Source organism: Rattus norvegicus, chromosome 3 (genome assembly GCF_036323735.1).
Source record: "Rattus norvegicus strain BN/NHsdMcwi chromosome 3, GRCr8, whole genome shotgun sequence".
Classification (NCBI taxonomy): Eukaryota; Metazoa; Chordata; class Mammalia; order Rodentia; family Muridae; genus Rattus; species Rattus norvegicus.
Window position 1 is genome coordinate 78,107,317 of NC_086021.1, and position 21,118 is coordinate 78,128,434.

At 44.3% G+C, this 21,118-nt stretch overlaps 2 long non-coding RNA genes across 2 annotated transcripts in view; one reads left to right on the plus strand and one right to left on the minus strand.

Moving 5' to 3' along the window:
- The first annotated feature begins 241 nt into the window (after positions 1–241).
- LOC103691818 (uncharacterized) lies at positions 242–14,566 on the plus strand. The gene is made up of 2 exons (XR_591543.4): positions 242–13,474; positions 14,124–14,566. It is a non-coding gene; the product is annotated as an uncharacterized LOC103691818 (long non-coding RNA).
- LOC108350397 (uncharacterized) overlaps positions 12,736–21,118 on the minus strand; it is a 75,563-nt gene continuing 67,180 nt past the window's right edge. Inside the window, exon 5 of the long non-coding RNA XR_005502226.2 lies at positions 12,736–20,709. This is a non-coding gene — a long non-coding RNA (uncharacterized LOC108350397). The remainder of the gene's footprint in view (positions 20,710–21,118) is intronic.

A 21,118-nucleotide genomic window follows, 5' to 3' on the forward strand; every position in this document is an offset into this window, starting at 1 on the left:
GAAGCAGAGCCAAGCAGATCTCTGTGAGTTCAAGGCCAGCCTGGTGTATACAGTGAGTTTCAGGACACCCAGGGCTATGTAAAGAGATTCTGCCTAAACCAAAGAAGCAAGCAAGCAAAACAAAATAAAACAAGAAAAAAAAACCCTCCCTCCATTTTTGTTTTACTTTGTTGCAGACATTTTGTTTGGATTTGACAGTTTTTATTCTATAGGGTTTGGGGTGGGGGTTGGTTTTGGTTTTTGGGGTTTTGGGATTTTGGTTTTTTTTGCTTGTTTTGACTTTCTGTTTTTGTTTTGTTTTGTTTGTTTTGAGAGGGGGAGGGAGAGAGAGATAACATGAAGTTCAGTGGGTGGGTAAGGGGTAAGGAGGTAGGAGGGATCTAGGAGAACTAGAAAAGAGGAAAACATGATCAAAATACATTGTATGAGAAAATAAATTTAAAAAGATTTGGAAGAATACAGCAGTAAGTTAAAAGAAACATACGGTGCTTACGGTGTGTCAGCCATGCTGCAGGGGAGGGCCACATGTCCAGGAACATAAGGCCAGAAAAATTGGACTGGGAGAATGTGAGAGAAAAGAACACAAAGTTGGCAGGGTAAAGATGATTTGAGAGGAGTCGGGGGAGCCTCGAATCTGATCAAAACCCAATTGTACACAACTTCGCAAAGACCTGACTTTAAAATGAGCAGCTAATTAACTGAAATGACCAGTCTCCCTGAGTGCTTCGCTCAGTAACTCATCAGTTTCACGGCATTATGGGGACAAGCAGGACTCACATCGCATATGGTCATCTGGGGATTGTCGAGGCGATTACTTGTCTGTGCATGCTTGTCCATGATGCTTAGAACTCTATGAGGAAAAGGAGGCAGAAAGGATCTAAGAGCCAGAGGGGAAGGATGGCTCCAAGAAAACCGTCTTCCAGACACAACAGGAACAACATTGTGTCACGATCGCTGTCATAAGTGCAGCTGCCCACACTGCTTCCCTCTATTCATCCATCACCTCTGCCTCTTACAGTGTTGATGAACGAAAAATGTGGCTATTTACACAGTGGAATAGTATTCAGCAGTTAAAAAAGATGAAATTAGGAAGCTCGCAGGTAAAGGGTACAGCTGAAGATATCATTCCGAGTTAAGTATCCCTGACAAACGACCCATGTTTTCTTTCATTTGTTAGCTTTGAATCCTCAGATATATACATTTCTTTTGGAATACCCACAGAGGTCAGGAAACCAGAAAGAGATGTGGGGGTGGGGCAGCCTTCAAGGGAGGAGAGATAGATAGCTACTTTGTTTTTAAAGAGAGGTTCCGTTTCCTTTCTCACTCTTTTTTACTTCAGTGGTTACAAGCAAGACTCTACTTAACCCAGCCAGGTAATCTTAATCCTGGGTACAGTTAGATGCCAGCAGTGTGGAGACTGATCCTTCCCTCACGTTTCACACACCTTCCCTTTGCTACCCTGCAAGTGCTTTAAAGACCATGAAAATCAAACACTAAACAAATCCAATCCAGTGGCCGGAATAAAAGCATGCTTAAAGGAATTCAGGCTGTGTGTGTAATAAAAATCAGTGGAGCCCTTTCCAGAAGTATGATAGATTGGATAATACTTCCACTGGCTTCACTCGAAACCTTAAGGGAAGTTTCTTTGGTGCATTCACTGAAGAAAAATCCATACTTAACGGCTTTTGCTTAGCAAGGAGGAAAAACACACCAAGTTGCCTATGCTTACAGGAAACAAGAGGTGCTGTGGGCAAATGTGGGAAGGCCCAATGCAAATTTAGCAGGCCAAATAATAACCGGGTAAGTCTGACTTTTACCAGCACAGCCTCGTGGTCTGAGGATGTGGCAGGCCCTGATTGGCTGACCTATGAATGACCTTCTTAGACTGTAAACAAGGTCAAAAGTGACTTCACTGGGCTGAATGAATGAGTCATTAAAAGTAGTTATCCCGCCCACACTTAGAATTGAACAACTTCTTAGGGGCAATTAAATCTCTCTCTCTGTCTCTCTATCTGTCTCTCTATCTGTCTCTCTGCCTGTCTCTCTGTCTCTCTCTGTCTCTGTCTCTCTCTCTCTTTCTGAGTTTCCTTGTTCTAACTCCTGTCACTGTGACAAGGACTTAGAATTTAAGAGACAATGACCTGAACCGGCTGAAAGCCACTTAATCTTAAAGAACCCAGACCAAGCCTTCTTTGACTCCAAGGCAAACAGGTTCTGCCTTGAAGAAAATGGTAAAGCTTGAATGGCTTTGAACCACATCCAAGCTTACAATGGTTTTCTCTAGTGTGTAGCAAAACCTGAACAACAAAATCGGGCTGTGTGTAATAGCTCAACAGTTAAGGACATGGATTTGGCACTCACTTGCAGGAAGGTGGGCTCAGCTCTGCTACTCTCTGGTCTTGTAACTCAGGCAAGGTTTGTGTGCATCTTTCCTGTCTTGCTCCTACTCTGCCAAACAAGGCTATGGTAGTTTGAATGAGATTTACCTCTATAGGTTCATACATTTAAATACTTAGTCTGCATTGGTGGGCCTATTTGGGAAGGATTAGGAAGTTTAGTCCAGATTGAGGAGTTGTGTTACTGGGGACAGACTTCAAGGTTTCAAAACACAGCATTCCCAGAGTTCCCTCCCTGCCCCTTACTTGTGGATCAAGTCATGAACTTGCTCCCACGTCTTTACTCCATCATCATGGACTTTAACCTGTTGCAAGATATTTGATCACATTGTGAACCCCAAGATTGTGTTATTTACTGAAAAAAAAAAAAAGCTGTTTCTTGTTGTGGTGTGGCTTAGCCTTAGCACACACCTTTAATCCCTCTGGCTGGAATAAAAACACACCCTTGGTACACCCCTTTAATGCCAAACAATGAAGGCTAAGTTAGTTTGTAGAAGGAAGTACCCATGTCTGAAAGTGATGTCTAATTGAGTGGCAGACAAATCAGCGAAAGATTTGACAGAGTAGGATATGCCGAACTCTCACAAAGAGAGGAAAGGGAGGCCACTTAAGAGAGCAGTGCATTTACCTGGATAGTTATAGAGATAGGTTGCAGAGAAATGAGCCGGAGAATGAGAAGGAACCAGAAGATTAGAACAGATTGCTAGAGTCGGTCTGAGGCCAAGCAGAGCAGTTCAGGAGAGGCCGGTAGAGAAAAGCCAGATGGAATCAGTCAGTTTGGAGAGGCGTTTGAGCCAGAAGGGCTCAGCTGACTTGCCAGTCACAGCTCAGAAAGAACTAGGAAAGCAGGAATGGGCGTATTCAGTAGCAAGTCTCAGAGGCTGAAACCATTCTAGGTCTAGATTCGATTGTACAGGGAGGGAGGATGGAAGCTTCCAGGACTAGGCCTAGGTTAGCAGACAGAGGCAGTTAAGTCTTCCAAGGCAACAATTTCATCTGAGGAAATAAATGTTACTTCTACACTAACCCTCTGGAACTGCAAGGGATCCTTTTATAAAGGTTGCTTTGGTCCTGGTGTTTTGTCTCAGCAATAGAAAAGTAAGACAAAGGAATATGAGAGTTATGCAGGTTAAGGTGAAGTAACATAGCATGTAAATTGTTACACTGAGTCTGCGTAGGACTAAGGCTCAGGAAATATGAGCCATCATCATCATTATTGTTTCAACTGCCAAATAGTAGTTTTCATTTAGATTTCTGAAATCTTTGGGACTGAGGGAATCTTGAATGTGAGCTGCTCCTCCACAGCCTAATTCAACTTAGTGACTTAATCCATACCCTGATGTTTAAAAATATTTTTATGAATAATAGAATACACATTATTTTATTATTCATGTGTTTACTCACTGAAGTGGAAAGCCACTTCTCACACAAAGAACTTAGCTTTTTAAGTGAACACTAAACTCTAGTCATAGCATAGGGATGTAGGCCGTTGAGGGTATTTAGCGTGCATGGAACCTTGGGTTCTGCACCAGAGGTTGGAATGAAGTAGCTATAATCTGGTCACAGTTATAACCCATGCACGCTAAATACATATCTTCATACATAGTAAGGAAAAGAACAAAACCAAAGCCAGACAAAGTATACATCTGAGGCCGTGGCTATTATGATGATTAGTGTTAACTGTCAGTCTGAGGAGGCTTCTCTGTGAGGGGTTATTCATGCCTTCAAAGGATTAGGTTAACTGAGATAGAAAGACTGACACTAAAAGTGGACCATGCCATTCTCTGAGCTTGAGCTCAGATAGGGAAAAGCTGGCTGAACAGAGGTGTTCCAATCCCTCGACTTCCTGATTATGGATGCGAGGTAGCCAGCTGCTTCAAGTTCCTAACCTTGACTTGCTGACATAGCAGACCATGCCCTGGAGCTGTGAACTAAAATATACCCTCCTCCCTTAAGTCATTTTTGTCAAGGTATTTTATCACAACAACAGAAAAAGAAGCCAGGATGACCTCATAAGCCATGAATGGTATGTGTTCTCCATAGTCTGTGTCTGGAACAAGCAACTGAGGCCAGTTTCCATCCTGCTGGCAGACAATGAACCAGGTCTTAATTAATTTACACTCTTTGATTAGAACTTTGACATTGCTATAAAATTATAAAAAAGGCTGTCTTTTATTCCGCACTAGATCCGGCACCATAGTGCCCCAAGATGTCTGGTAGAAATCTTCATCTCAGTCAGCAAAGCCTCTCACTAACTTTGCTCCATCCCATATCACACTGTTGATGGCTACTCTCCGAGCCTGGCAACAATCTCTCTACCCATCTAGTTCCCAAGGCAGGTTGCCACCATGCCAGACATACACATCCCAATTCCGTGGCAGGCTAGCATGTCTAGCCACTACATACTCTCTTGAACTTTTGAATTACCTTGAATTACCACATGAAACAACACACAACACAGTAACCTCTGATCCAATTGATAATATATAATTTGCTCATCTAGACATGCAAAGCCCTGTACACATCCATCCCTTAAGAATATTCATAACAACCTGTAAATGTGCAGAGAGGAATCCTAACATCTGCCTCCATGTCCTCTCGGTTGCTTCTCCTTCTCTTGTTCCAGTCTTCTCCCCTCTCTAAAACTTTCCTCCCGCCCATCCTTCCTTCTCATCCAATGACAGGCCTCGTTCTATCTTGTACCTGCCTTTACCTGTATAATGACATCATCCTACACTTAGACATAGTCCTGATTGCTCAGGCTTCTTTGACTCTCTCACAGCCTTCCATCCTCACCACATCTGTCAGAGAACATGGTCTGTATTCTCCTCCAGGAGGACTATCTCTTTTAGGACGTAGGCACGTCAAAACTTCGGGTATGTCAGAATCTTTCGAAAGCTGTAGGCATCGAACAGCTGGGGACTACCCACACCCACAGTCTGACTGCTTTCAACCCTTCACAGTAGGGAGGTCATGTCTCTGTAAATCAGGAGAGATTTCCATCCACTGCCTCACAGCCCATGAGAAATATTTCCCATCACATCAGCTGGCCTTTGAGCTGCTCTGTGCGCAGAATAAAGAGGGAAGCCAGGGGAACAGAAATTTAGCTGCCAACCTCTGTTGCAGACAAGATTTATCCCTTGGAAACTGTAGGCTATCGCTGCAGAGATCCACCTCTTAATGGTTTTCCGCTCAGCAGAAACTGTTGTCAGGGAGACTGAAGCTGTGCCTGTCTTGCAGAGCTATCTTGCTGCTTTCTCACTTAGACGCCAGAGAGACTTGTAGTAGGTGACTTGTTTCCACATCCTATTTACCCGGCTCTATGCCACTAATATGCCACCAAGCATAAAATGCTCTGATCTGATTCACTAATGGTAGATTCACATAGTGGACTGACTGACTCTCAAGGGGAAGGCAGACGCGGCTCCCTGGGAGCTGATTGTTGTCCAAAATGCTGAGCTGTATCACGGTCCTCTGCCTTCTTCTCTGAATCCACGTGGTACTCATTGTCCCCCCTGCCCCCTACTTAGTCGGCCCTGGATTATGGATGGCCTCATATTGTTCCCTAATTGTTCCTCCACCAGAGAAGTGATGGAGTTTCCTGAAGATGGAGTTCTTTTTCCTCACGTAACTTCTAGCATTGTAACCACTCCCCACAAAGCCTCTAGCTAGTAATTTCCCTTTCTTCATGGAGTGAACTTCAAATCAACTAGATAAAGAGTAAAAAAGAATTCCACCCTGCCCCCAGTGAAACACTAACAGAAAAAGAAATATCATCTGGACATGAAATTGAGCCTTACCAGTTGGAGATTAGGAAAAGGTATCCCCAGAGCTGAGGGATTCCTTCAAACCCTTCACCAATCATCAAATGAGTCCTCACTCCGGAGGATCTCCTCTATTCTGTTCAACAGAAACAGGAAATCTTTGGTATACTAAAAACAAAAATGTTCTTTAATTCTTAAAGTCAGCATCAGGAAAATCCCAACTATAATGAAAACCAGTTGCTTGAAATAAAATCTAGACATCAGCTAGGACCATATTCTCCTCATCATAGTAAATAACCATCTTGAAATATTTACAGAAAGCCATATATGAAAAAGAAAAGAGGGAGAGGAAGAAAAAGGAGGAGGAGGAAAAGGAGAAGGAAGAGGAGGAAGATGAGGAAGAGGAGGAGGAGGAAGAGGAGCAGGAAAAGGAAAGAGGGAAAGAGGAAGGAAAGGAAGGAAGGAAGGAAGGAAGGAAGGAAGGGAGGGAACAGCCAAACATTTTGAAAAGAGCAAAAGCTATCCCACCATGAATGTCTCCTCGAGCAAACTGTGTGAGCCCTTCTTCAGACAAGCTACATCCCCAACAGCCCTGACTTGATATTCCCTAAAGATGAAGACAACTCTGTGTCTCTTGTGACTATGTCAAGTTCTCACTGACAAGATTTTAATGTTCAGTGCACCCTTTGAAAATAGGGGGAAATGGTTTCTTTGGGAAACTTATGACAAACAGAAAAGACAAAATCTACCACCACATGAACATCCTGAGCCTCCTTTAAGTACTCTATGTTCACACAGGATTCATGGACAGACAGGCCACCAGGAATGCCACCCCTGGGCCTGCCTTCAGGTAGAACCAGGGTCAAGAGAGTGAGGTTCTGTACTATTTATTTTTAGTCTTCAGAGAAGAATTCTATCACCACCTCTTTGTTCATGTTTTATCAACGACTTCCTTACACAATTACTCTACCTACCGAATGATTTGTGCTTCAGCAAGCTAGGCCCCTATCATTCTGGCCCATTTCCCCTCACTTCTCAGGCAGGCCCTTGGCTGCTTGACTGGCCTGGGAAGACTATGGATCATCCGCCAGGCATGGCCATCCCATCATGGCCAGTGCAGTCCATTACATGACCATATTCTGTTTCTTTACAGCATGCACTGTGCAGTTTTGTTGATTCATTTCCAATCTTTGAATGAGACTGTAAGCCCCATAGATCATGTCTCTCTTTCCCAGCATCCTGTCTACAGCGTCTGTGTGGACATATAGCCAGCAGCATTCAACTCAGCAAGAGAAGGCAGGAGTAAGAAGGGACAGATGGAAGAGAAAATGTGGAAAAAGCAGGAAGTCTCGAAGACAGAAGGAGGAGCCACCAAGAGTGCCCATCCTCAGTCTGTCCCTGCTCTTGGCTGCCTTCCTTCCCCTCTATATCCTTGGTTCCAGTCCCACCATGAGGCGCAGACTCACAGAACAACCTGGGAAAACATAGCTAACATAACTGACCTCTTGCTTTAATGCAGAGCTTCCTTTGCTTCTGCTAAAATCCTCAGTTAAATGAAGAAAGGGCCCTGTGTGGTACCTTAGGAAAGAGGGAGACTTCACTCTGGGACTTGGATGGGGCCAGTGTCCTGCTTCAGCTCCATTCCCAGTTTTCCTCCAGCTAAAGCTCTGTTCATTGAGCAGGACTAAAATCTTCCTGGTTGCTTCAACCTAGAACTTCAGCCCTGACTTTCCTCTGGACCCTGATTGTATCTCATGGTTCTTCGGGGGAAATCCCACAGGCAGCTTATTTGGGGTGTTCTTTGGTCCAAATTGAGTTGGTCCCCACCTTCTCCCTACACCAATTTACACAGGCCATATCTAGGAATTGGCTGCCCTTGTGTCAAGGCTCCTCTTGCTAAGGCTAGCATTATTTTGAGGAGAGGTGGATCAAGTCATGTGTCATACGAATTGACTTTTCATTGAATAACTCTGGTAGGAAGGCAGCTTAACATTCATTGTTACAAGCATAAAGTCCTGTAAGCTCGCCCAGTGGGGTGAGCACTGTTATTCCCATTCTGTGGGCATGTTACTTGTTTCCTTCTGCAGATGATAAGGATTAGAAGTTAGGTGTGGCTCCAACCACAAAATTCCTACTGGGAATTTGCCACCGAGACAGAGAGAAATCAAGTGGAAGGAACTCAAATGTTTATCATCCTGTCAAAAACAAGAACTGTTCCTCCATGAACAAATCACAAACTCTCCAGCCTACTAGTGAGTGTAGTAGGACCATTGTAGCAAGATTGGGTGGCTTAAACCCAGAGACAGTCTCACAGTTATGGAGGGTCAAAGTCCAAAATCAGTTTATCTGTGTTTAGGCTCCTTCTGAGAGCTGCAAGGGAAAGATTTACTTCAGACCTTTCTCCTTGGTTTATAGGTGACCATCTCCAAGGTCACATCATGCCTACTTGTCTATGTCTATACTTCCCTTTTTTTTAACTAAAGGTCAGCATTTCCAGGAAAATTGAGCACTCCAGAGGCAGAGGCAGAGGAGACATTTTTCTGAGTTTGAGGCCAGCCTGGTCTATGTAATAAGTTCTAGGCCAGCCAAGCTTTCTTTTCCTTGTCAAAAGAAAGTTTGCTCAAGGACATTTTTAAGAGAGTTTAAAAGAAAAATCTCACGGCAGCTGTATGTCAGGTGCTGTCTAGAAAAGAGAGAAGAGAAAGAGAAAGGGCCAGCCCCATTTGAGTTAAGCTACTATAGAGGGCAGCCAACTGATTAGAAGAAAGAGAACTGAGAGAAAGAGTTCAGATAAAGTATTAGGAAACCATGCTTAGAACAAAGAAGAAGAAAGGGAAACATACTTTTCTGAGTAATTAAAACAGTAGGTAGACCTTGCTGCCTGAGGTAGGCAGGAGAGCTATCCCTGCCCCTCACCCGGGCAGCACAGTAGAGCTGACTGTTGTGGTGGGGTTGCAGGTGAGCTAGCGAAAGGGTATGAGCATGGGAGAGCTATGGCCTTCTCATCAGCCAAGATGTGGCATGGGTGAGGAAGAGATGCTCCCTCTCTCCTCACTGCCCTGGCAGTGTGAGAGCTGGCCATGCCCCCTGCCAGCTGCAGCACTGGGTGAGCTAGCCAGGGTGCTGCTGGAGAGCTCACCATGATGCTGTGGGCACAGAAAGCTGCTGGGCTGACCAACTCAGTTACCTCGCAGGCCTTTGGGCTTTGAGTTGGCCCACCTCAACATCTACCCCATCTGTGATCTCTTGGAGTGTGTGAAAGAGCTGGTAGATAAATGCTACAGGATCTCATGACACAGGGCAACAACAGGATACCTGAGAAGAGTCTCCATGAAGAGCCAGTATTGATAGAGTAGCAGAAACCAGAGGCCTCAAACCAGACCAATGGTGACTCATTGCAATGAACATTTGCAAGTAAGGATGCATGGACAAAAGGGTACACTGTGTGACACACCATAGCTTCCACAACAAGATTTTTTTTTTGTTGCTGTTTTATTTTTATTCTGGGGGAGATGAATGGGATTGGGGTACATGATGTAAAATTCACAAAGAATCAATAAAAAGTTTAAGAGAATTATGCACCTCATTCCATTTTTTTTCTTTTACGTTTTCCTAGTTTGGAAATATATATTCAGAAAAATACGTAGACTATACAACTAATATCTAGAAAGGAAAATCCAACATTCATACTTGAGTGGAGACGTGTGCACCTGTGCAGTTCCCCTCATAAACTTATCCTTCCCAGAATTCCATACTCCTGAATTAACACTTCATTGCCAGTATTTCTACTTGTAAAGAGTGTGAGTTGGCTTCATGTGACTATTGAAATCTGTGTCCTTGTGTTGAAAATCCCAAAGCTACCGAAAAGTAGCCTGGTGGTACAATGACCTTTTCCACACTCTTCGACTAGATTCCCAATTTTAGTGTTTTACTGTGTTTTCTTTGTGTCTTAATCTCTGCATATGTATATGTGAAATGTATGTACATGTACATATGTGTGCAAATGTTTGCTGAATTGTTGAAATAAATGTGAAGCCCTGGGGGGTGGGGGAGAAGAAGTGGGCAGACATATGAAGCCCCTGTTAAAGTTCCCTAAGTGACTGCTCTAGAGAGACAGGCGTCACCCCCAAAGATGTGAGAAGAAAGACCCCCAACCCAAATCATCATGGCCAATTTAATTGAAGCTAGCAATTAATTAGAGTAAGTTTTTTTTATTCATGTACAGGAGCTGTCTCTCCCTAAAATTGGGATTAAAGAGATCAGCACTGGATGTGAGGAAGACAAGGTTTTTATAGCTCAGGGATAGGGGACTTCTGAATGGGGGATTTGGCAGGCAAAATAGGCAGGGTTACAGGAGCAGACCATAAGCATAGCAAGAGAGTCCTAAAGACCTTCTGAAACATGGTTGCAAGGTTGTAACAAGGGAGTTGTAATTAAGTAGTTGTAAAAACCTTTTAAAACAAAGGAAGGATTGTAACATTCTTATGATGGTTATAGTAATTTTTTTGAAACAAAGACATAGTTGCCTCTCCTGGTACAGGCAGTACAAAACCATTTGTAATTACGGTTACAGATGGGGCTTAGCCCAATTCCTGAGAACAGAGGTTTAATCATCAGTGGGACAGAGCCTAGGCTGTCTTTACTGTATGATGGCTTTTAAGCCCATGATGGAGGCAGGCTGGTTTATTATACAAACGGTGGGAAAGAAGAGCATCTTTCTCATTAAAGGGATAATTATTTCTCCTATCTCTGAAACCGGCTTAAGCAGATCTGACTACCTGAAGGGCCATTCTTTAGCCTAACTGAAATGTTAGGTCTCTCCTAGGCCATAAATTTCATTTTCTGACCAAAAGGAAATAGAGTTCCCTTGGCGGGCCTTTCCTGTGAGTTTGACATCAGTCAATGATAATTAAATTAAAGAGCAGTGAGAAGAGTTTAGCACTCACCCTCATCTTATCTGAACCCGATTACCTCTGAGTGAGCTCATATGACAGGTACTCAGTGTCAACATACCAGTCGTGTTCCGACACAGACGAACTCCAACTCTATGTCCAAGCTGCAGCAGTCCGCACATGGGTCCTCCTCAGTGCACCTCCTCACATTCTTAGACTCAGGGACAGAGAGTCAAGAAGCAAAAAGGTGTGGGAATCCACCCTCCCTGCTGCTTCCCTGGACTGGTTATAGGGTTCACAGAGAGGTCTGCTGCCTTCTACAGCACTGTGGGGGGTGGGGGTGGGGAGAGCTACTGTCCTCTCCCCTTTCCATCTCTCCACCAAGTTCTCCTGCCATCCAGTCACCCCTACCTCCTGCCTTACTGCCCCAGCCTGACCAGTCTTCACAGAGTAGCCTGCTGAAGGCAGAATCCTAGCGGCTGGGTCAGCCTCTTTATGCTGCTATGGAGCCTCCACATGCTTTCCTGTGCCCTGTTCTGCGAGCTAAACTTAAACATGGTTCAGGAAATCACTCCCCACCAGGTATGAACAGGAGGAATATCAACAAGGAGGCTACAGCATACCAATTAGGGGATCTTGATTTTTGATCTCTATAACTGATAAACAAATTTCAATACTTCGTCAAAGGCCTAATCTGCGACACAGAGAAAGATGGCTGATGCCAGCTTCCATAGTTATCATGTGTTTTACACTGTGAGTGGGTCAATGTCTTCTTCTATCACTGATTATATGCCTTTGTGGATAGAATTTTTAACCTCTCTGAACTTTAGCATCTTTGAATTTAAAATATTCAAAGTTACAGACACTCTCTCAATTCATAATTATGGTAATAGGCATTAAAAAGTAAGGTAATGATGGCCAGTATGGTAGCTCACACCTTTAGGCCCAGCACTTGAGAGACAGAAATCATAAGATTCCTGTGAGTTCCTGGACAACCAGGGATAGACCCTGTGTCAGAAAACAAATGCAAAAGGAAAAAAAAGAAGCAAGATGGTTAATAAAGTTATATGCAGAAGAAAACAATTAGCAAGCATTCCAAATGCCGTAGTTAAAAATACATTAAACAAAGCAGGTCGTTGCTGTCCTCACCATAACTTTCGCATGGAACTTACCAGAATAGCAAAGCTATCTCCTGCTGCTCGCTAACTTGCTCCAGTTGTGTTGAGAATAGCAATTATACTTTTTTGTTTACACATTTTGTTTGGAAATGTTTACATCCGTGCAGTGAAACTAACTTTTAGAGAAAAGGAGTGTCATTTGGTTTCGATGACACCATAAAGGGGAAGCATAGAAATCTGTTGATGAAATCTTCAGAATGTTAGCAGAATGGGCAGCTTCCAGTGATACCATCCCAACAGTGACTCCAGGCTATGTACTGTATAGAAATGCCACCTTCTCTGATTAGAAATGGCCCTTGTCCTAGACCCGTGTGTAGAGCCACTTCTTGTCTAGAGCTACATAGACGCCTCCGTGTGTGACAGAGGGCTTCTGTCTCTATCTTTTCCCTCACAGCAGATCCCACAGCTCCTCTTTGTTGATCACAATTCTCATCCTGCAGGCCCTCTCTGGGGTCCTGTTAGAAGTGAGGCTGGGATCCCAAAAAGGACCCCAGAATCCGGTGTCTTGGGCAAGAAAGTTTTATTTAATTCTGCAGAAGTTTTCAAAGCCCTAACAAGTTCTGGGAAGCAAGCACACCAGCGGGGAGTCCCTCAGAGGGTTACTCCCAACATGAGGGTTCTGGGCTTACTCTACTGGTCAAAATTTGGTCTCAGATTCTCATACAGTTGGCGAATTCACATGGAGAAATGTGGTCTGGTAATAATGTACTTACTGAGGTTTGGAGACGTTTGGTGTTTTGGAAGGACGTCAAAACTCGGGAGAATCAGATTTCATGTGACGGGAACTAGAAACTTATGTGGGGCAGTCACCAAACGGCATTTCCTCAAAGCAGAGTCATCCGGGCTCTGCTAATCTTTGTGTTTCTCCCAGGTCTTAGGCTCGTTAATAAAAGGATTTAGAAATGGATTCAGCAGAAAGCGCAAGAACAACTTTGTTAGAGTTTGCAAAACAACAGGGCACAGAAGCTGCCAGGAGTCGGGGCAGGAAGCTGGAGAGAGGAAGACGTGGAGCTGGAAGGGACAGGGGGCAACGGAGATCGGAGATCAGCGAAGCAGCCACATGACAGACAAACAGCAGCTGGGTGGGAATATGACTGGGGAATTTTCGAGTATCAGGGAAGGCCTACCCAGACTTTGGTCAGAGATAAGAGAAGAAAAAGTTATGTGTTACTGACTGAGAAGAGCAGACCAGCTCTGCGGTGTTACATTATGGAAGATCTGCCAGCAATTGCGTGGATTTGGGGGTAAGAGTAAACTCATCATCTCATTAGAGGATAATTACTCCTCCCCTCTCCTTAGCCTGTCTTCAGGAGAATTGGCCTTACTGGAGGAAAGGGGGTAGGGCTTGTCCCCACACCTGTGATTGACAGGCTCAGCTGGATTAATTCTCAAGGGAAGAGAGACACTAGTATGTAATGCTGTGATGTTTGGAGTAGGTCAGAATGCCATGTCTCCACCCAGGGCCAAAGGTAAACTGCTTCTTTGGATCAGGAAGAAGCACTTCTCCCCTGTTGGATTCAACAACGCCCTGGTAACTCCACCTTTGTACATGGGATTTAAAGGCCTAAGGTGGAGCAAAGCTAATGCTTACATTTCCAGGATTGCTAGGGGACTGGAGTGTGAGGTTCAAACCCTACTTTGAGGCAAAAGTCCATCCAAGTCTCTTGGATGTTTCTAGAAACATTGTGACCAAAAAACAAATTGGGGAGGAAAGGGTTTTCTGGGCTCACACTTCCACACCGTAGTCCATCACTGAAGGAAACTGGAACAGGAACTCAAACAGCACAGGAACCTGGAGGGAGGAGATGAGACAGAGGCCATGGCGGTGGGGGGAGGGAGAGGTGCTGCCTAACGACTTGCTCCCAATGGCTTGCTTGGCCTGCTTTCTTGTAGAGCCCCGGACTACAAACCCAGAGGTGGCACCACCTACAATGGGCTGGGCCCTCCCCCATCAGTCACTAATGAAGAAACTGCTCTACAAGGCTGGGCCACAGCTTGACCTTCAGAAGCATTTTCTCAGTTGAAGGTCCCTCCTTTCAGATAACTATAGTTTGTGTCAAGCCAATGTAAATCTAGCCTGCACACCTCCTTTGGTTACAGGTTTGGGGACACCATTCCTTTGAGCCAATATGCTGTCAAACAGCAGAAGAAATATTTCACATGGTTGTCCTGGCACGGCTCTCCCCCACAGTTTAGACTCACTGTCACCGTGCAGAAAATGAAAATGTCAACTAAATTGGAACCAGACATCCCATGGCTAGATTTATAAGTCAATAGATACTTGTGAGCATATTAAACAAAAAATAATACATTTATCAGCCTATTAAACAAAAACAATAATTCAGGTTTGGCAAGTAATTATTAAGTATCTACCATATACTTGGGATATTTTAAGATGTGTGTGTGTGTGTGTGTGTGTGTGTGTGTGTGTGTGTGTGTTGGGGATTTGAGGGTGTTGTTGTTGTTGTTGTTGTTGTTGTTGTTGTTGTTGTAGATAGTCTCATGTTGTAGGATTACAGACATAAGCCACCACACCCAGCAACAGTTCTTTTTCTATAAGTGAATAATATTTGTGTACATCTATGTGCATTCATATGTGTATTTCTTTATACATTTAGCCATTGATGTATATTTAGGTTGTTTTTATACACTTACTGTACAAAAGGTTTCCACATTTACCGTGATGGTTTAAAAGAGAAAAGACCCATAGGCTCATATATTTGAATGCTCAGTCACCAGGAAGTGGAACGGTTTTGGGAAGGAGTAGGACGTGTGGCCTTGTTGGAAGAGGTGTGTTGCTGGGGGTGGGCTTCGAGGTTCCGAAAGGCCTTACCAGGCCCAGGCTCTGTCTGTCTCTCTGTTTCTTTCTGTCTTCCTCTGTCTCTCTGTCTCTATCTTTCTCTTGGTCACTCTGTCTGCTGCATATAAATCAAGATGGAAAGCTTTCAGCTACTTCCCCAGTGCCATGCCTGTCTTCTTCCTACCGTGATGATTATGGACCAATCCCCTAAAACTGTAAGCAATTTAATGCTTTCTTTTGCAAGTTGCATTGGTCATGGTATCTCTTCACAGTAACATTACCGTAAAAATAAGATGGTTGAGAAAATATCAGTGGTTATCATATGAAGTTTTAAGATACTAAAAGAATATCGCCCAAAGGATATTGACACCTATTCTGAACTATATAGTGCACCTGCAGTTGTACATGGGATAGCTATGTCAAATTAGGCGTGATTATAACCTGGTTCATGTTTTCCTTTGAAAATTAAGTGTGATATGGAGATAGGATTATGTGTCAACTTGGCAAGGGGTGGTCTTGTGATGGCTATTCTTCCTTGTCAACTTGACTACATCTGGAATTAACTAAAAACCCAATATTGGGCTAACCTGTGAGGAATACTTAGTTAAATGGACTTTTCAGGTAGGAAGGCCACCTTAAACCCATCTTGCCTAAGGTTAGACTTACCTTTAATCTGGCCATGCCAGAGTAAGGAAACCTTCTAATAAAGGAAGACAAAAAAGCAAAAACAAAACTGATTTGAAAAACAAGGTTCTTTAAATATAGGAATTTCTGAAATTAAACATTTAAAATACCTTTTACATGCCTTTGATGCAAACCTGCAAATTCCTAAACCTTTAGAAACATCTGTTGTCTACTCTAAAATTCTTTTGAGCGTGGGTTTCAGCAAAATCTAGAGAGAAGAAGCACTTTGGGAGGAAAGGGAGCTTGAAAAGAGACATGGATCTAGGAAGGAGGTGACCCCCACACAAACAACTCAGTGGGCCAGAGATAACAAGGAGAGAAACCATTATCCAGAAGCCCAGAGACAGGGTCAGGGGAAGAGTGGGGCAAGCCAGTCAACCCAGTGCCACTGGAGTTTCAGAGGACAGGGATTCTCTGACATCTGTATTACCAAATAATTGGATAGTTTGAGGGAAAAGAAGGTACAAATATCTTTTTACTCCTCTTTGATGTGATTCACACATAGCTATGCTAGCATTTTAAGACTACATGCTTATTTTATTGTTATTTATGGAAAGTTTTCAGTTTGGTTGTTTAGTTTGTTTGTTTATTTATTTACATTCCAAACACTGCCCCCTCTCCTGGTCCCCCTCACATAGTCACTCCCCCCATAAAGAGGGCTCCCCTTTACCTCTAAAAGGGTGGGGCCCCTTGGGTATCTACCCCAAACCCTGTCACATTGGCCAAGCATGGAATAAGTAATCGCAGAACAGAGTCACCGCTGCCTATACCCACAAAGGACCTTTCCTGGAAAGGCCAGGCCAGTGGTGACCAAGATAATCTTGAGCCATGCTCAAGGGACTACAAAAGCCTGCTCTGGGGGAAGAAATGGGGCTAGAAATACCAAGTCCCGTATTAAACCTTGGAAATGCTGTAGAAGCCTGAAACAAGGTAGAGAGGGGAGGGCAAATCAAAGAGCAGTGTAGGGGCAGAGTGAGTGTGGCACCGTGGTGATGGGGCGTGTGCCTGCTGTGCCAACAGACAAGACGACGACTCCAAAGCACTTCTGTACATCCATACGCAGAAAACAAGGCTGGCTTATGAGTGTTGGTGGGAATTGAGTAGGAAGAGGCAAAAAGGAACTTTCTGGACTGATGGTAAAATTCTGCCTCAATAGGGGTGTGGGTTACATCTGTCAAAAAGCAGCCAATGTGTACTTCAGATGTGCGTCTGGGTGAGGTAAATGTTGTATTCAGTGGGAAGAAAGTCATAAACAGATATTAAACTCTAGCTTATAATATGCATGTTGGAGTGCTTAAAGGGGAGTCTGCAAGATGTCTGCAACTTACTCTGAAATGCATTTTTCAAACCAGGAGGGCTGATGGATGGATGAACAGATGGGCGTCTGCACAACAAAGCAGTACAACCAACTGCGTGCACGGCTTCCAACTTGGCTGCAGGCTTCCAATTTCCCCTAATAAAATGTTAGAGGAAGGATTCTTATCTCTTAGGGATGCATATTGAAATACTTAATGGGTAAAAATGTACAATGACTGGAATCTTCTTCACAGTAATGTGGAGGGCACCGGCATGAGAAAAAAAAAAGAACAGAAAAGATGACCAAGAGTTTACAGCTACTGAAGGCGGTGATGAGTCCACGGGGGTCCGTTTGACTATCCCGTCTCTGTGGACATGTTACATTCCTGTATCAAACCAAAGGCTGAGAATGAATTAGCAAAAGAAGTGTCACGAGTGGAAATAACACTGCGTTAGCTTTTTGAAAGGTCTTGCCCTGATTTCTGCTTGCAACTATGATTAGATACACTTGAAAGGTTGGTTTTTTGTTGGTGGTGGTGTTGTTTTTTAAGGAATAAACTCCAATTGTCCCCTTTTGCTCACTGTAGTAATGGCATCACATTTAGAAAGCTGACGTGGGAGAGACGACTGTAGGGGTTAAGAACACTCGCTGCTCTGCACAGGACTGGGGTTCAATTCCCAGCACCCACATGGTGGCTCGAAACCATGTGGAACTCCAGTTCCTGTAACCTCCTCAGGCACCAGACGGGCATACGTGTGTGTGTGTGTGTGTGTATTACATATATATATATATATATGTATACATATATACATATATATATAAACATCCATTCATACACATAAATAAACAATACACATAAATAAAGCTAAAACAAAACATTGAAGTAGACAGGCATGGTAGCACTCACTCTCAGGAGGCTGAAGCAGGAAGATTGCTAGTTAGAGGCTAGCTTAGCCGCATGAGACCCTGTATCAAATGTAAGGGAAGGAAGGAAGGAAGGAAGGAAGGAAGGAAGGAAGGAAGGAAGGAAGGAAGGAAGGAAGCTGTTATCTTATCAAAAGTATTTCTCTAAAGCCATGACTAAAACAATGGTCTGGTTTCCACTCTGAAAATCTCTCGCAGTGGGAAGCATCCAGAGAGAACTACAGGTCATGCCCAGTACTGGCTTTTGACTAGGTGCTCTGAATCAAGGTACTATGAAGTCTACTGCCGTATATAGGGAGTATTTCCCCTGGCCCCTGCTCCCAGTTTGTTAAAATCCCTACACGGCTCAGAGATGTTCTCTGCCTATACCAAGCTGTCTGCATCCAAGACGCTGCTCCTGCTAGAACTCTTGAGTCAAAAGGAAGAGATAAGGGCCATCTAGGTGGTTTCCTGTGAGTGGAAGTACTCAGTGTGCGTGCCACAACGTGAGTGTGATGCCTGGAACCCACATAAAAGTGGAAGGAGAGAATGATTCCAACAAAGTTATCCTCTGACACGTGCCACACACGCACACGCACACGCACACGCACACACACGCACACGCACACGCACACGCACGCACACGCACGCACACGCACGCACACGCACACACGCACACGCACGCACACACACGCACGCACACGCACACACTTTTTAAAAAGAAAAGAAAAAAGGAGATAACACTTTCAAAATTCATAATAGAATGCCTCCTATATGTTTTCTGTGCAATAAAACTTAATTCAAAGAAACGCCCCCACATTTTGATGTTTAGCCAAACTGCCTTAGGCTTTACAATGGGCCAGAAATATGACAGCCCCGGCTCCTTTCCAAGAGCTTCATCTCCCCACTGGCTTCAAAAAGAAAGGCTCCCTCTGCACTATTCCTCCCTCACTGTTCTTGCCCCCCAACCCAGACTTTCTTGTGGTATTTCAAAAATATTTTCTTATGAACATCAGTTAAACCTGAACAATAGACACTGTGCAAAATGGAGTGTTGCTCTCGAACAATTCAAAGTCTAAAAATAAGTTAATGCCTGTGTGTTTGGGTTGTTTTGGAAGCAAGCCCAAATGACTTTCTTTATTCCCGTACCTTTGCCCATACCTGTAGAGGTCCCACCTTTTCCCTCTGCAGACATGGCGTTTATTGTTCTTCGAGTAGCAAGCTTTGCCGGTTTTATTGGTGAGCTCACCCCCCCCCCCCCAGGGCAAGACCTGTGCCTGGGTGATGGATCACTGAGAACAAAGGAAACAAAACTGATCAAGGACCTGATGGTTCATGGGCACTGGTTAGCTAGGGTGAGCGGCTGGGCACCAGCCTCTCTCCAAAGCCAAGAACACGTGAAAGGCAAGAACTGCCCAAGGGCCGTCAGGCTGTCAGTGACCCCGTGACTGCAGCATGGCCCATGGCGATGATGGAGTGGGCCAGCATCTGGCACTGCCCTTAGCCACTTTGGCTTGGCTTTGCAACTCAGCTCTGCTTTGCAGTGGGTTGGCCCTGGGTAAGGAAACTGACTTTTCTTGGCCTCAGTTTTACAGTCCTGTGGGTAAGCACAGCTCACCTTAACCAAGAACTTTCCACAAGCCAGGCCCTGCTTTAATACTGTACCTGCTCTTCCTGTCAGCAGTGTGGAGTACTGCTGCCTCAGCAGGGTGGGGGTGGAGCTGAGTAAATGTCACTCTCCTGTGGTGGAACTGAGACACAGGCCAAGTAACAGGTCACACCCTGCTTATATGGCTGTTCTGCCCTTTGTGGGTTGAAACCCTGTGTGAGCCAGTAGGTGGGAAGCACAACTTATTCACTTAAAATTGAAACAGGCACGAACTAGCCCGGAATTAAGTATCCAAGACCATTTTTGTTGTTGTTGTTGTTGCTATAGTAGCTTTTCATTGGTAGTGGCTGGTTGGTTTCTTTTGTGTTTTGAGACAAGGGTCTCTTTATTATACTGTCCTGAAACTCACTATGCAGACTCAAACTCATAGAGATCCACCTGCCTCCACCTGCCGAATACTAAGATTAAAAGCATCTGCAGCCATGACCAGCTAAGTTTTGTTTCTTATTTTTATGTTTTGAAAGAGGGTTACACCATGTAGCCCTAGCTGGCCTCAAACTTGCAGTAATCTCTCTGTCTCTGTCTTCTGAGGGCTGGGACTATGAAAATATACTATAATCCCTGATACAAAATTCCTTGCTGGTTAACTAAAGTGAGTTCTACAAGCTACATGTCCTAGTTGGATTCGGGACCTTGTTTTGTGGGATTGGACAGTGTCTTACTTAGGGTTTTACTGCTGTGAACAGACACCATGACCAAGACAACTCTTATAAGGACAATATTTAATTGGGGCTGGCTTACAGGTTCAGAGGTTCAGTCCATTATCAAGGCAAGAGCATGGCAGCATCCAGGCAGGCATGGTGCAGGAGGAGCTGAGAGTTCTACATCTTCATCTGAAGGCCACTAAGAGAATACTAGGTTCCCACATGGCTGGGAGGAGGGTCTCATTGCCTACCCACACGGTGACACACTTCCTCCAACAAGGCCACACCCCCTAATAGTGCCACTACCTGGGTCAAGCATAATTCAAACCATCACAGTTTCTCCAGGAAGATAGATTGGTTGGTTAGTTGGTTGGTTGGTTGGTTAGTTGGTTGGTTAGTTGGTTGGTTGGTTGGTTGGTTGGTTGGATGGATGGATGGATGGATGGATGGATGGATGGTTGGTTTCATCAGCTTGACACAATCTGGGAAGAAGATTCTCAACTGAGAAAATGCCTGCATTAAATTGCCTGTAGGCAAGTCTACATGGCATTTTCTTAATTAGTAATTACTGTGGGAAGGCCCAGCCCACTGCGGGCAGAGCCATCCCTATAAAGGTGACCCTGGCTTGTATAAAAAGCAAGCTGAGCAAGCTATGGGGGCAAGCCAGTAAGCACTACTCCTCTGTGGTCTCTGCTTCAGTTCCTGCCTCCAGGTTCCTGCCCTGATTTCCTTCCTTGACATCTTTCCACAGTACACCATAGGGTATGGAGAAATGGCTCAGGGATTAAGAACACTGACTGCTCTTCCAAAGGTGCTGAGCTCAATTCCCAGAAACCACGTGGTGACTCACAACCATCTGTAGTGGGATCTGATGCCCTCTTCTGGTGTGTC